This window comes from Argopecten irradians, chromosome 12 (genome assembly GCF_041381155.1).
Source record: "Argopecten irradians isolate NY chromosome 12, Ai_NY, whole genome shotgun sequence".
Taxonomy (NCBI): Eukaryota; Metazoa; Mollusca; class Bivalvia; order Pectinida; family Pectinidae; genus Argopecten; species Argopecten irradians.
Window position 1 is genome coordinate 13,105,158 of NC_091145.1, and position 14,671 is coordinate 13,119,828.

Genomic DNA, 14,671 nt, shown 5'->3' on the forward strand with positions numbered 1-14,671 from the left:
TTTTTTAGAAACACAGTTGTCTGTGACAATTGATATGTTGTACTTTTAATGTAACAACATGGTGTGGAAATGAAGATAGCGTTGCGAGGTGTCGCTTGACGTGTTTCTGTTACGATAACATGAAAACGGGTCTCATGTGAGAGTAATGTACTAAACCCATTATGTCCTGGTTGAGAGGACACTAGTTATTGCCTCATAGTATTGCTTCGTGATGGGATAGTGCCCTCGCCTTCGGCTCGGGCTCTATTCCATCCCTCAACGATACTATGAGGCAATAGCGCCCTCTCAACCAGGCCATAATGGACAATTAGTACATCACGTGACAGAATACTGGATTCTGATTGGCTACACACATGGGTACTATTTGCAATAGTGCCCGGGCAAGCGGGCACTATTGAAGTGGCGCGAAATTGAACGTGAATGTATTGTGACGTCACCATTACATGACGTCATTATAACGTTGCGCTTCGACCAAGACGTCAAGATGGCGGACAGGCTGTTGTGTGCGGGGATGGAAGCAAATGTTGCTTTTTCTACAGAAGACAGTTCGCTAATGTTCTATATTGATCTACTTTTAATTTTCACGAAGCTGAATTCCGTTTTTATAGAATCTCATATTTCTGAGACAATTCATATGTTGTACTTTTAATGTAACAACGTGGTGTGGAAATGAAGATAGCGTTGCGAGGTATCGCTTGACGTGCTTCTATTACGATGACATAAAAAACGGTCTCATGTCAGGGTGATGTACTAAACCCATTATGGCCTGGTTGAGAGGGCACTATTGCCTCATAGTATTGTCTCGTGATGGGATAGTGCCCTCGCCTTCGGCTCGGGCACTATTCCATCCCTCGATAATACTATGAGGCAATAGTGCCCTCTCAACCAGGCCATAATAGATAAATAGTTCTGGGACTATGGTTTCCCGCGGGACTATGGTTTGGCGCGCTTTTTGTTACGAACGTCATATTGACGAAAATGACGTCACTGTCGCTATCTGCGCTGTTCAGTGGCAAAGAAAATGTGTGCGGGCGACGTTTTGAAAAACCGCTTTGGAAATTGAATGCTGAAGAATTTACAAAAGAACAAAAGAGCAAATTGATCTGAGAAAGCAACGAAATATGCAGGGAGTATTTTCAAAGATTTCTGCCTAGACGCCTCCGACCATGACATTTCTGAACATTAGACGTGGCCGCACTCGTTGAATAAATTGTTATTAGTGATTAAACATAATTGTTTGTCCTATATTTTTTTCAATACATTATGTACTAAAAACATTATAGCCTTCTTTTAAGAGTACTATGGTCTTAGAGTGTGGGTACTATGGTCTTAGAGTGTGGGTACTATGGTCTTAGAGTGTTGTCTTATAATGGCATAGTACCCTCGCCTTCGGCTCGGGTACTATGCCATCCCTCGAGAACACTATTTAACTAACGGGCGCTATTCTATTTTTCTACCACCCAGATTGCATTTATATCTCCAATAAATGCAATCTAACAATCCTTTAATTGTTATATTTACATTTTACTTTCTAGTTCAAAGAAAAACATAATTTAAATGCAAGTGAACATTTGAATTTCCCGCTTCAGCCGTTTAACCTCAACAGCCAAGTTCAATGTGATAAAAAATAGTCCCTATGAAAATTGAAAAGATAACAAAATTTCAATGTTTTTTGATAGCTTTGCAGTTTACTTTCAATTATCCAGACATTTTAAAGATTTGTTTAAGTTTCATAACCAAACTGGTTCATTCAACTACAATGTCAATTTTCTCGCGCGGACTAACATGGTATCAGTAAACATTATGTATATATTACTACACCAAGTTTAGGCTGCATTTATTTAAGGATTAATGCAGATCACGATTATCATTAGAGTAATGGGAGGCGCTGTGGCAAAATGTAAATATAAGACCATAGTGCCCCACAAAAGAAGGCAATAATTTATAGATATATAACACAGTGAATTTATATATACATGTATACATATCACATCATATATTTTCACTATAAAAATATGGAACATGCAAACATAGTTAGAAAGATGGTACACAGATCTTTAATAATAAACTATTTGAAGGTTGAAATTATAGCCATACTAAAACTCAAAATGCATAAAGATCCTAGATTTGAATAAAGCAATAGCAAAGACATTGTTAGAGAACTTTCAGCCAGTGTTGATTATTCTTTAAGTATTTGATTTTAGCGTATTTTTTATTTCCTTTTTCGTTGTCTATGATATTAGACAGAAAGGAGTAAAGTGTTTAAACAATACGAAAACTGCATGAGCGTATTTACAAGGGCTAGATCTAATTTTGTTTCTCTCTATTTGTGAGATGCATCGAAAGTGCTGGATTATATGTTCATTGGAGATATGATGCCGGGAAAAGAATGAATGTGTAAGGTTTCAAGTAATAGACAAAAAAGCTTTGGCATTCGTGTTTATGTGGTCTGTCAGTATCGATTTCTCTACCTGTCCATATATATCTATATATTGTGTCGGTATTTGAGGTTCTCCCTGGTGTTTAGTGATGGCTGTTTACACCATCAGATAGGTCTCTGTGGTGGCAGCTAAGTAATACTACATGTACTAGTACTGTATGTATACTTTAAACCTACTGATTTTCGCGTGCGATTTTTCTTTCGCGAATTTCGCGATCACAGAAAATTCGCGAATGTTAATCTCCGCGAGTATTTATCTTAGTTTATATCAATTTTATTGTAACAAAAGACAAATGGATTGGACAAAAGTTATTACAACTTACTGACCACCTTTCCGAACAAATAAATATATAATTACAATGATAGTTTGTCACGTGATAGCTTAAATATGTCTATAAATGTTTATTTTATATATCAGAACAAAACAAAAGGTTACAAATTAGGACATAGCTAAAGAGATAAAGGAGGGATGAGAGACACCAACGCATATTTATGTTTGTTATAGAGGGTTTTGCTTAGAACGTGTGAGTGGTTATTCTTAACTAGGCGGCGTAAGTATAATCCTTGTCTACACACACATAGCCTTCTGCTTTTCTAATGTTCAGTCACATCCCGTGCCGCGTTTGCCTTTCACCATGATACTCCGGGTCCTTACGAATTCCTGTCTTTCGTACTTAGCCGACTAGATAAGATAAACCAGGCACACGCTCAAGTATTTATCTCCAGATTATATCTAGAGATCTAGAGAGAATAACTATTATCATGGTTTACATAATTAATGATAAAAAACGGATTCAAAACTATAGTCTATGATTTAGTGAGTTATCTTATCTTTCTACATAATGAAGAACATATTACGATTATGTAAAACAAATACTTACCACGATGTTCATTCGCAATGTTCGTCCTTTATCCTTTTTTGGTTTCTTCAAGTTAGATTATGCAGTGAGCGCAGTGATATCAGGTCAATCTTTGTGGTGATTTTCATTGAAATTAATTCAAGCATTCTGGTGATTCCGATGAGATTAGGTCAAGATTTCTGGTGATTTGCAATGAAATAATGACCCAGTTTCATGAACATTACTTTAAGGAATTCCTTAACTTGAATTTTTCCATAAAAAGCATTGCAAAAGTTAAGTAAACAATCTTAAGTTAAGGAGCCTCCCTTTAAATCTGTAATGCTTTCCTATGGAGAATTTCAAGTTAAGAGATTCCTTAAATATAAGGAATGTTCATGAAACTGGGCCAAGGTCAAGCATTCTGGTTATTTGTAATGAAAAAAGGTCAAGCAGTCTTGTCATTTCAATGAAATTAGGTCAAGTATTCTGGCGAATTTGAATGGAATTAGGTCAATCATTCTGGTAATTTGCAATTAAATTAGATCAAGCATTCTGGTGATTTTCAATGAAATTAGGTCAAACATTCTGGTTGATTTTCAATGGAATTTTGTCAAGTATTCTGGCGAATTTTAATGGAATTAGGTCAGTCATTCTGATAATTTGCAATTAAATTAGATCAAGCATTATGGTGATTTTCAATGAAATTTGGTCAATCATTTTTGCGATTTTCAGAGAAAGAAGGTAAATCTTTCCATCGATTTTCAGTGTGCTCGTAATGAAATTTCATACTATCCTAGTCTATGATAATCTACAATTATTGATAAAGGTAATCTATTGGTATTGCATTTCTATTTCAAAATGGTATTGGTGTACACTTACTTTTTTCTGGAGCTGTTCACGTGAAGTATAAGCTGAAATTATCAAAATTTACTGGAATTTAGACAATTTTGTTAGAAGATAATGGTTTCATCAAATACAATTAGACATTTCATTGAATAAACTTGTTTGTATAGAACATCGTCAATTAAAACAATGCGAATATACTGTCCAGGCTATAACTGAAAAGAATACATTTCGTCAAATATAGCAGTTTTAACTCGTGAATTAACACAAAATTCTTTATGTTAAAACTAAATTATAAAAAACAATACTCAAGAAATTCAACATATAAATATTCGGTTTCGTTATCTCCATTTTCATTCACCACATCCCATACTTCACAATTAAATTCCGTTATGGAATAGATTTGGTCCTTATTGCGACCCACAATACCGACTATAGTAAAATACCTCGAGAATCCCGAGTAATACAACGGTCTTGGTAAACTATTACGTTTTTGTAACTTACAAGACACAATAAAATCTATTTAGCATCCAATATCGTATTATATACTTATTTGGTCATATATTTGGATTCTCTAAATTGACATTTCTGACGTAGATATGTCGGAAAAGTCAGTCGTCACCCCTGGTTGTAACGTTTTATTTTTGTGCCCTATTTCAGCAAGTTTCTCCAAGGCTGTTATTTCCCTTCGAGAAACCTGCGCCCTTTTCATGAAGAAATTTTTATGAAGTCGGTACTATGATGACGCTGTGGTTTTCCTATTTCCTACGTTTGTTTGAACATTTATTTGTTGTTGTTTTTTTTTTTCCGTTAGATGTTGATTTTATGAACAAACCTTTGCTTTGAGCTGTTTTTGCCTGGTCTAAGGGTAGAATTCCTACTAGTAGTAATGCACTTCGGTCATTCCTTTTAGAGTATATACAATGATATACTAAGTTAGATTTACGTTCTGTAAAACGCCGAATGACAGGGTAACCTACGACACACATAATTGTCTTTAACACAAGCCGTCATTTCCCCTACCGTGTCGCACATAGCTCCTATATCCATGACGACAAGACCAATCGGCGGCTTTCGAAATTTGCTATTTCTGAATAATATTTACGAGACATTTTATTAATAGGGGGGTCCAGAATTGATGTTCTCGCAATACATATACAACCATAGTTCTTGTAGATATAATACTGGCCATTAGATTGAATGGCAATAAACACTTACAATCTGTTTATAATGATGGGTTTATGGTGTCTGTGGGCTATGGCCTAATCTCTTCAGTCTACACACACGCTGACAGGTCGCTGGCCTAAGTCGGTGAGACAAAGCCTACTATTAGGCGGTGTCATGTAGGCGAATTATACACACTCCGATAGAACTCTGACCTTAATCGGTATAAGACAATGCTTAGTAATAGGCGAAGTCAGGTAGACGTTATACTACTAACTATTTATATATACACGGAAATATTCGGACGAACGTCGACGTATACCTAATATATACTGAGTCGATCCTTGCGAATGTTCAAATGTATTTATTTCCATTCCATATTTGTATTGATTAATATAATTATGATCTTTAGTTTTTAGTTTCCAAGTGTTCTAAAAACAAATGTCAATCAATTGTTTTATTTCTCTAGAAAATAACGTAAAATAAAGTGTAATACTTTACACTTTTACCACCCATAAAAAGTTTCAGCTTCTCATATTTTCATAAATAGATGAAGAGGGGATACTTCTCATATTTTCATAAATAGATGAAGAGGGGATACAACTGAAAATGGTATATAAATTAGTCTTAATGTGTATTAAGGAGAACACAGAAGAAACAAAAGCACAATTGGCATTTTACAAAATCAGCTCACTACAGTGACATACTTTTTGACATTAAATTATTTTCCAACTTGTTTCATTTTTCGCATATCAATCCATAGAATACCATATTATATGGTTCCAGCAAAATTGGGCCAAACCCATTTATTGACCCTCTGTTTAATCCCCATTAAATAGTGGGGAACTTCGTCCTGACCTTAATTTCATGTCATCATGACCACCAACCCCCGGTATCTATAAACAAAAGCTATTCCATATCTACCACACCAGTGATCTCAATTGACATCATATCCTCGATTCATTTGATACAACGATACCCACTCTTCATAAGACGATGATAATTTTAGATATCATCAGATTTACTTATATAGCACTGCCATAACACAGTTCCAATCAATGGATATACATCTCATATTGTTTTAAACTCCTTGTCTCCTTTACTATATCTTATTTGGAGACTGTAAGTCTGTGGTATTTATTGACATGAAAGGCAGTTATCTTCATTTCTGCCTGCAGTTCTGAATCCTAACCACATGCATTAAACTTAAAGATGCTCCACCGCTGGCGAATGGTATTTTTTCACTATCAAAAATAGAACAGGCGATTAAGTATTTTTCTTCAGTTACAAAAGTTACTTTCTTTACACCATTACCACCTTTGAAAAGTTTGAGCTTCTTATTCTACTTCAAGTTAAAAATATCAAAAATAATTAATTGCACCTCGAAAAAATTTCCTCGGCACTCTATCCTATATGGAATGAAGTACTTATTACGCATGCACCAAAGGCAAAATAAGTTATTTTATATCATTTTTTGAGTTAACTAGACACATATATACATGATTAAACACCAATTATTGTTCAAGTGAGGAATATCATTTATGCTCCGTCGGCGGTGGACCATCTTTAAACAAATTACAAGCAAATGGCTGAACGCCTAAAGTTGAAATACAATAATGTAGATATGAAACCTACAATTCTAATAGGATGGGGACAGAGGGGAAACTAAGACAGCAGTTACCTTGCGTTTAGTCAGTTAAAGGATGTATCGGAACTAAAAATGACAACAAACATGAATGCGACATTGGATCTGTTAAACAATACATAAAATAATAATAAAAAGGTGCGTCCTCCGTATTAAGTTCCAATATAGATATTCGACATGGTACAATATCACCCGTTAACGTATATGGAATGTTATCCCAACCTTTTCCAGTCTGATTTACACGATCAGCATTGAACTTTGGTAGCCAGACGACTGGGCTCTCGAGGGGCAAGCCACAGAAATTCAGAGATTCAATTAAGATCAAATATCGTCGGCCATTTTGGATCATTCATTTTCACTTATGTACGGAACAATATGTTTAATCTGGTTATGGTGATTTAGAAACATACATATAACATAACTTATCTATTCAAACCCCTTCGGTATACCTGTGTATTGCAAACTGTATTAATGACTAGATATACTATCCATTTCAAAAAAAGTTTACCATAAATTTTACAATATTGATTTTAAACAGTTTCCTTGGGGAACTGGTGAATCACAAATGGACAGTATAGAATTTAAATTATCATGATAGTTAACCTAAGACACTCTCACTAGATAGACGTACCTAGCTACTGTTTAATGATATTTGCAGTCACACAAACGTATTAACAGTTTATCGACGACTCTACGTGTCTTACTAATGTCTACACGAATAATTCAAACCACACTTAATGCTTTCGCGTGTGATTTACTTTATTTGTGAGTTTTGCGATCCAATTAAATGCTTATCGCCGCTGATTAATACATACATCACTTGTATTACCAGGGATTTTCATTAAAAAGAATCTGCGGACGTAAATCATCGCTAACTTTATTAGAAAATGAAATCGCGAAATTTAGTAGACATAAAGTTTCGTTTGTTTACAGTATTGCAGTGGGTCTGTGACAGTATAGACTGCTGGGCCTAGTTATTCAAAAAGTGTTTTGGCCACAGTTAAACGACAATTTTGAAATCAAGATAAAACAATTCTGTTAACACAAATTTTAAATAATTTTATCATATTCTTAAAACCTTAATTTTTTACTTGATTTCAGTGAAGAGACAAATTTGCTGCAAATAAGAAATTAAAAGTAGAGCCATGTGATAAGGCTAGTCATCCTTTAAACAACCGGGCCCTGATAGCTTAAATAACTACTCCCCTCGCTGTAGCTTCTCTCTCATTGGGAGCCCCAGCTCGCGCCCCCTAATATTCTACTCATCCCCTTATTAGTACCACTGACGAAGATGACACGCGGAGTCTCGTGCTTAAAATGTCCCTCTAAGATCGATGTCTAATTCAATCAATTCTATTTAGTTGCAAAGTCATACTCGAAACAGAAACACTTGCCATTAATTACCGATATTGGGACTGGAGCGGATAGTTTTGTTGGCTTGTCTGAATGAACAGACTACGGTATGTTCTGTTGAAAGACAATATATGATATTTTTCTATGTCGCGAACTCATATGAAAAACACAAATGACAGTTTTCAGTTGAAATAACGAAATAAGCACGTTTACATGTCGCATAAATTAATAATTATTTCAAATTTGATAATTTAGATAACTATCCTAATTTATGTTGTAATAATATCGATAAATCTAGGGCATGGAGCCTTAATATATTGTAATTTACATATGTGAACGTATATATATTGATGTCGTCATCAATTGTGAATGCCTCAATATACCTGCGACCACTGCACCGAATCAAGGACGCCGCAATGGCGAAGTGATCGTCTGTCCTGATATCTCGGCATGATAACAGTGACAAATCGTATATTATATTAATTGAAAACCTTGAAGACTATGTATAGACATTGATATGAATTATACACATGAGAAGAAAACATGAATAAAAAAGAGAATGATTCGTATACATGTGTATTAAAACGCCTTTTATATTATGTCAATATCTAGCAGATACAATGATACCAGAGATATCAACGTTCAGATATTAAAACAAGAATCTAAAAATGACGCCATATAACTGTTGGAAATATCCTATGACATAGATTTAATGGTAAATGTACAATGTTTTCTCGCTTTTATCATTTCGAAATCCTTAATTCGTTGACTATGGCGGATATTTTGGCAGCTCGATCGGAGAAACCTCACAATCTTAGCTTGCAAGAAACCATTGCTATGTCATCTCGAACGAATGCTGTAAGTGCTAAATATCCTCACTCAATTTCTCACATGACAATTCAATTAGGGTTCTGACGGTCAACTTGGGCCCTTCACAGGAGATGTAAGCATTTATATAGCGAGCGGATTAATCGTTGACTAATATAAAACTGCTTAAAATATTTTGATGCTTTATAATTTTAATATTTTGTGTTAATTAGCGTTGTATGTTTTCTCCTCATGGTTTTGTTTTTTAGTTTTGTAAATAAATATTAAAATTTTGAATTTTTACATATGATATCAGCAACCTTCATTTGGCCTCAAAATATACAGGCGACATCGTGGAATGTCGGGCGGATGAAGCCACACCTTAAATCATATAGGAGTGGAAATTATGATACGATGTATATGTAAGGATATCACGCAAAACGTGAAATAAGTGTCGAGAATTGTGGAAAATCGAATTAATAATTAAAAAAGAACAAGTATTCATATTAACATTATGGCTATAGTAATAAAATGTGTTCCCATTCTGATAAGTTTAACACCTCTCGTTCCTTCTTCACAGACACACATTACCCCACTTAATCTTCAAATACTCAAAATTATTACTAGAGTTAAATGCTGGAATATGTCACAAAACATGTGGACTGTAAAAGCTTGATAGGTGCGAATTTCGTTATTACCTGATAGTTTCCTTCTTATGATGATTTTTATCGTTATTTGCAGATATTTTTGTTGTAATTACGAGGGGAAAATGTAACGATCACATTATTGTGTGATAGATTTTTCATTATTTCGAGATGATTTTCACGTATAATTACTAGATTTTTAGTTTTCAATTTCTATGTGATACTTGTCCGTCTTCGTACTAGTCTATACGCTGACACACGCAAATCTACATTGCGTAACGCTAATTTACAAGTAAGCCGATATGCTACACCTGAAGTATTACCGCCGCTTCAAACTGTCGTGTTTGTATGTCACATGATAATCAGCCAATAGATCTACAGCATATCGAGTCTGGTCAAGGACATTGGACGCGCGACTTTCTACACATCATTATTTATTATCCCAGCTATCAATAATGTAAGCGGTCGTTTGGACAATCCCCAATTCAAGACTGACTTTAATTTATTTACGGAACGTCTGTTCATAATCAATCTCTTGTATAAGTAATACTACCTTGGCATCAGATAGAACGAAGTGCGTCTAGTTTGATACTAAATCTAGCAACAGTTAACCTTTATCTCGTATTTAGTGAGATGTCGGTGAGGCTAATAATAAACTGGTCAATCTGTTCATTTCACTCTAGTGGTGAACAGTGAGCGCGAGAAGTGTTATACATAGTAAAAATTTGCTCTAACGAATCCCATGGGACCAGAAGAAATAATTCGTTATAACAGAAATCCACCAAAAATTTGCTTGACGACACCAAAAGATCACTTCTTATCAAATGATGATATGTCATTGGTCATCAGCAAATTCGTTATACGTGTCTCCGAGATATATAAATAAAGAGGAGCCGAAACCGGGAATTTGAATTTACTTCGTTATAACTACTTCGTTATTTTCCAATTATTCTAAATATGGCAAATCATATATCTAAAAATAGATATCCATTCTCAAATAATTATATAAAAGGCAAACCATACATCTATAACTATCCATTCCCCAATAATTCTATATAAAGCAAAACATACATCTAAATATAGATATCATTCTCCAAATAATTCTATAAAGCAAACCATACATAGATATCATTCTCCAAATAATTCTAAATATGGCAAATTATATTTATGAACCCAAACATAACCCTATCCATATTCCAATAATTCTAAATAAGGCAAAACAAAACAAGCACTTCAGTGTGCTTGGACATATTGGAATCAACGTTTACCTGTATAATTACGGTTTCGCATCTGTTACAGATCGAATCATCGCGATTTCTGTTTTGAAATGAATGCTGTATTTAAACTTATTAATAGTCGAACTGGTATGTGAGTTTCTAACATTGCTGGCCATGTAAGATAGAGTTGTCCCATGAAAGACAGCTATGTAAGATTAATAGAATCTTACACGGGTCTGTGAAGTGGACAGGGATATCTCAACCTGAGTAAATATAGATATCCATTCTCAAATAATTCTATCTCCCATCTTTCTCCGATACTTCACAGGAATATCCCGTGGTTGCTAGGGAACAGATAACTCTTTCTCGCACCTCGGACAGGGAAATCTCACATGATACCCAGTGCTAGATTTTTCTATCTCGTCCGATCTGTCTGGTACCTTTACGCGATTTTTGGCGGAATTTTACATCATTCATGTAATAGTCCGCGCATGTGACGTCATACTCTCGAATCGATGACGTCACACGCTTCAGACAATCAATATTATTAGAAATATGTACATTCAGCATTTACCATGCATTTTTTGGTTGTTGTTTTTAATGATTAAAATAGTATGTACCGATTGATCAGCTTTTTTCTTTGATATAACCGAACTATAGTTTTACGCGGAATGATTAAATTCGAAACGCAGATGAAATGGTCAATCGGCTTTGAACCAGGAGGCCCAAGACGGGATAATTTTACTCTGAATGCGTTTATGGATGGTTTTATTATATCTTAGAGGTGCGAGAAAAAAAATCTATTACCTTTAAGTGATGAAGATCGGGTTATCTCAGTCTCGGGCTAAGATTTTGTAACATCCCAACCTCGGCTAACGCCTCGGTTGGGATTATGTTACAAAATCTTAGCCCTCGACTGAGATAACCCGATCTCGATCACTTACAGGTAACAGATTTTATTAGTCTTACACAGGGGAGTGTATTACACAGGGGGGTGTAAGACAGCTCACACGCGCTAGACAATTTTACGTTACGTCATCAATACTTGCGGCGTAACCGCGGCGTGCATTGTAGATGACGTCATCAAATTTGACGCATAACGACGTTCCTGCATAATGACGCAACGAAACAGCTGGAATCAAACAGAAATTTCGTGTTCTTTCTACTAAGTATGGGAGAAAAAGAATTAAACATGGGTTGTCAAGTGGACAGGGATGTCTCAACCCTCGTGAAATATATTGGCCGTCAACCCTCGGGTTGACCAGCCAAAAACTTTCACTCGGGTTGAGACATCCCTGTCCACTTGACAGACCCATGTAAGATTCTATTAATCTTACATAGCCGTTACGTCCCAATTATGAAATGACGTCATATCACGGAAAAAGTTGACGTCATTTTTCTTCTATTTCGATTGATTTGTCGGATTTCTTCACCATTTCATTTATTTGCATTTCAAACCGTTTAACCTACAATTTCTTGTTTATATTGTGAATATAAACCAAACTTTGGTGAGCTCTTTCGAATGGCGTTCTTATTTTTAAAATCGGTCAATTATTTAAGAAGTTAAGATTTTGTCACAAAATGGCTGCCCCACTTTTCGTGCAAGTAATTCGATAAGCAATGAGAGAAAATAACTCTTTCATATGTAAATTATGTAGGATACAACTATTCCATCCTCGGGTACAGAATTGTGGGTCAGAAACCTCGGCAAGCCTCGGTTCTGACCCAAAATTCTGTACCCTCTGATGGAAAAGCTCTATCCTACATATGTAAATATGAAAAAGTCATATAATCCTTTTCCAGCTATCGACCACACTATTTAACATCTGGGGATAGGAGACATAAAACAATCAATTAAGATATTGGAAGCATATACATTTCAAGATATGACGTTATGGGTCCCGTACAGGCACTCGGGGTCCTGGGTTCAAATCAGGAATCCTATTTACATTCGTCTATTGACGACACAATAGTTGTAAGATATGGTGGCGACTTTTCAAGGTTTCGTCAAAATTCTGATATACGTTTTACCTATTTACCCTTATAGAAATGCCAGCATGGCTTCTAGCGATCGATATACACAGGAATTTTTTAAGATTAAAACCAAACGTAATTTCATTTTTTTTGAATTCTGACTCGCACCCCCTCATCGTCCTCGTGACAACATGACATAATATCAACTTTATTAAATTAAACCTGAGCCAAAATGGCTGGCTTTTTAAGTATTATAAAGCCTCAGAAAAAAATGGTAAAACAAATTATACATGTTTGTCTCGGAAACGCGAATATATCCATAATGAAATCTAACATGAATATACAACGACATCTGCACCCCTCAGTGTCAAAAACAGGTACATTGTTGATGTTAATTTCTGTGGGGAATACCTATAGATGCTGAAGGTTTTCATATTCGTGTTAGGTGGTAATGGGTGAATATTTCATAGGAAAACGTCCAAGTGCTTTCTCTCCTAATAGTTATATGATTTCTATGTTAAGATGATATTAGATTTGATTTCCTTTTACAGTTCTGCAAAATGGTTTATATACCTGCATTTTTTTTTATTCTAATTGATATGAATAATGCTACTTTAGATTTCAGGAAAAATGAAATATCAAGGTTCAATGTATTGCCACTAGCAATCAATTTGAAAAAGAACATATATACATACATACCCGATTCTTGATATTGATATTGATTTTTTTTATTTTGTTTCAAGTATTCAGTATTAGTAAATGTATAGTGAATGTATCGTAGAATGTTGATACGTTCAATGAGAAGAGCAATTAGAAGCCATCTAGTGAAGCAAAAATTACTCATGACATATTTCAGTAAAGTTGGACAACCGCAAACCAAAACTTCATACTATGTTTTCGCGACATATTCATTGTATTTTTGGATGGTAATTCTAAATATATAAAGTAACTCCAAATACTATCATACATTATATTATAGCTATTAAGATACTTACTTCTCTCTCGGAATTATTGTAAAGTGACGATGAACATAAAGTTATTCGTCGCCAATGGCCAGCTGAGTCAAAACATCTCCTTTTTCAGATTCAATCTGATTGGTTCCGACTTGTTTGTCAGTTTCAACCAATAAGATCGGTGGTTACATACACAACAAGGAAGGTACATATACATATAAAACAATGGGGTAGAATAATGTTGTAAACTCTATAGCGTTTACTGACACATATACTGCATGTTATTCCAATTAGGGTAATCAGTCATGTGTTGTTGCGGAAGCGACACGTCTCCATGGACGCTGCCATTTCACTAATCACTATCCACCTCCAAACATGAAGAGTTCTTATTTTGTAATCATTTTTGACTGGATTCTATTTATAGAGTGACATCCTCGGAACGAGACATTTCGGCTGTGCTGACCCACGGGACGAGAAGTATAGTTCATAATTACTTAAACTGCAAGATGTGGACTAGTGACGGTCTCCAGGTGTTTTGGTTGTTATAGAGATAAAAAAAACTTACGTGGGATGAAGTATTATCTATATGGTTTATTGGTCGTTTGAGAGGAGCGCCATGTGGATTTCTTATAAAATCAGTGCAATATGATACCAAACATTTTAATAAAGGACTGTTTCATTAGCTCACAGCGCTAACATAGATAACATAACAAATCTAGCTGATCTGGAAACGGATGCCTCTATATTGAAACTATGGCTTCATCCGGGATCATATTGTTATATAAATCTACT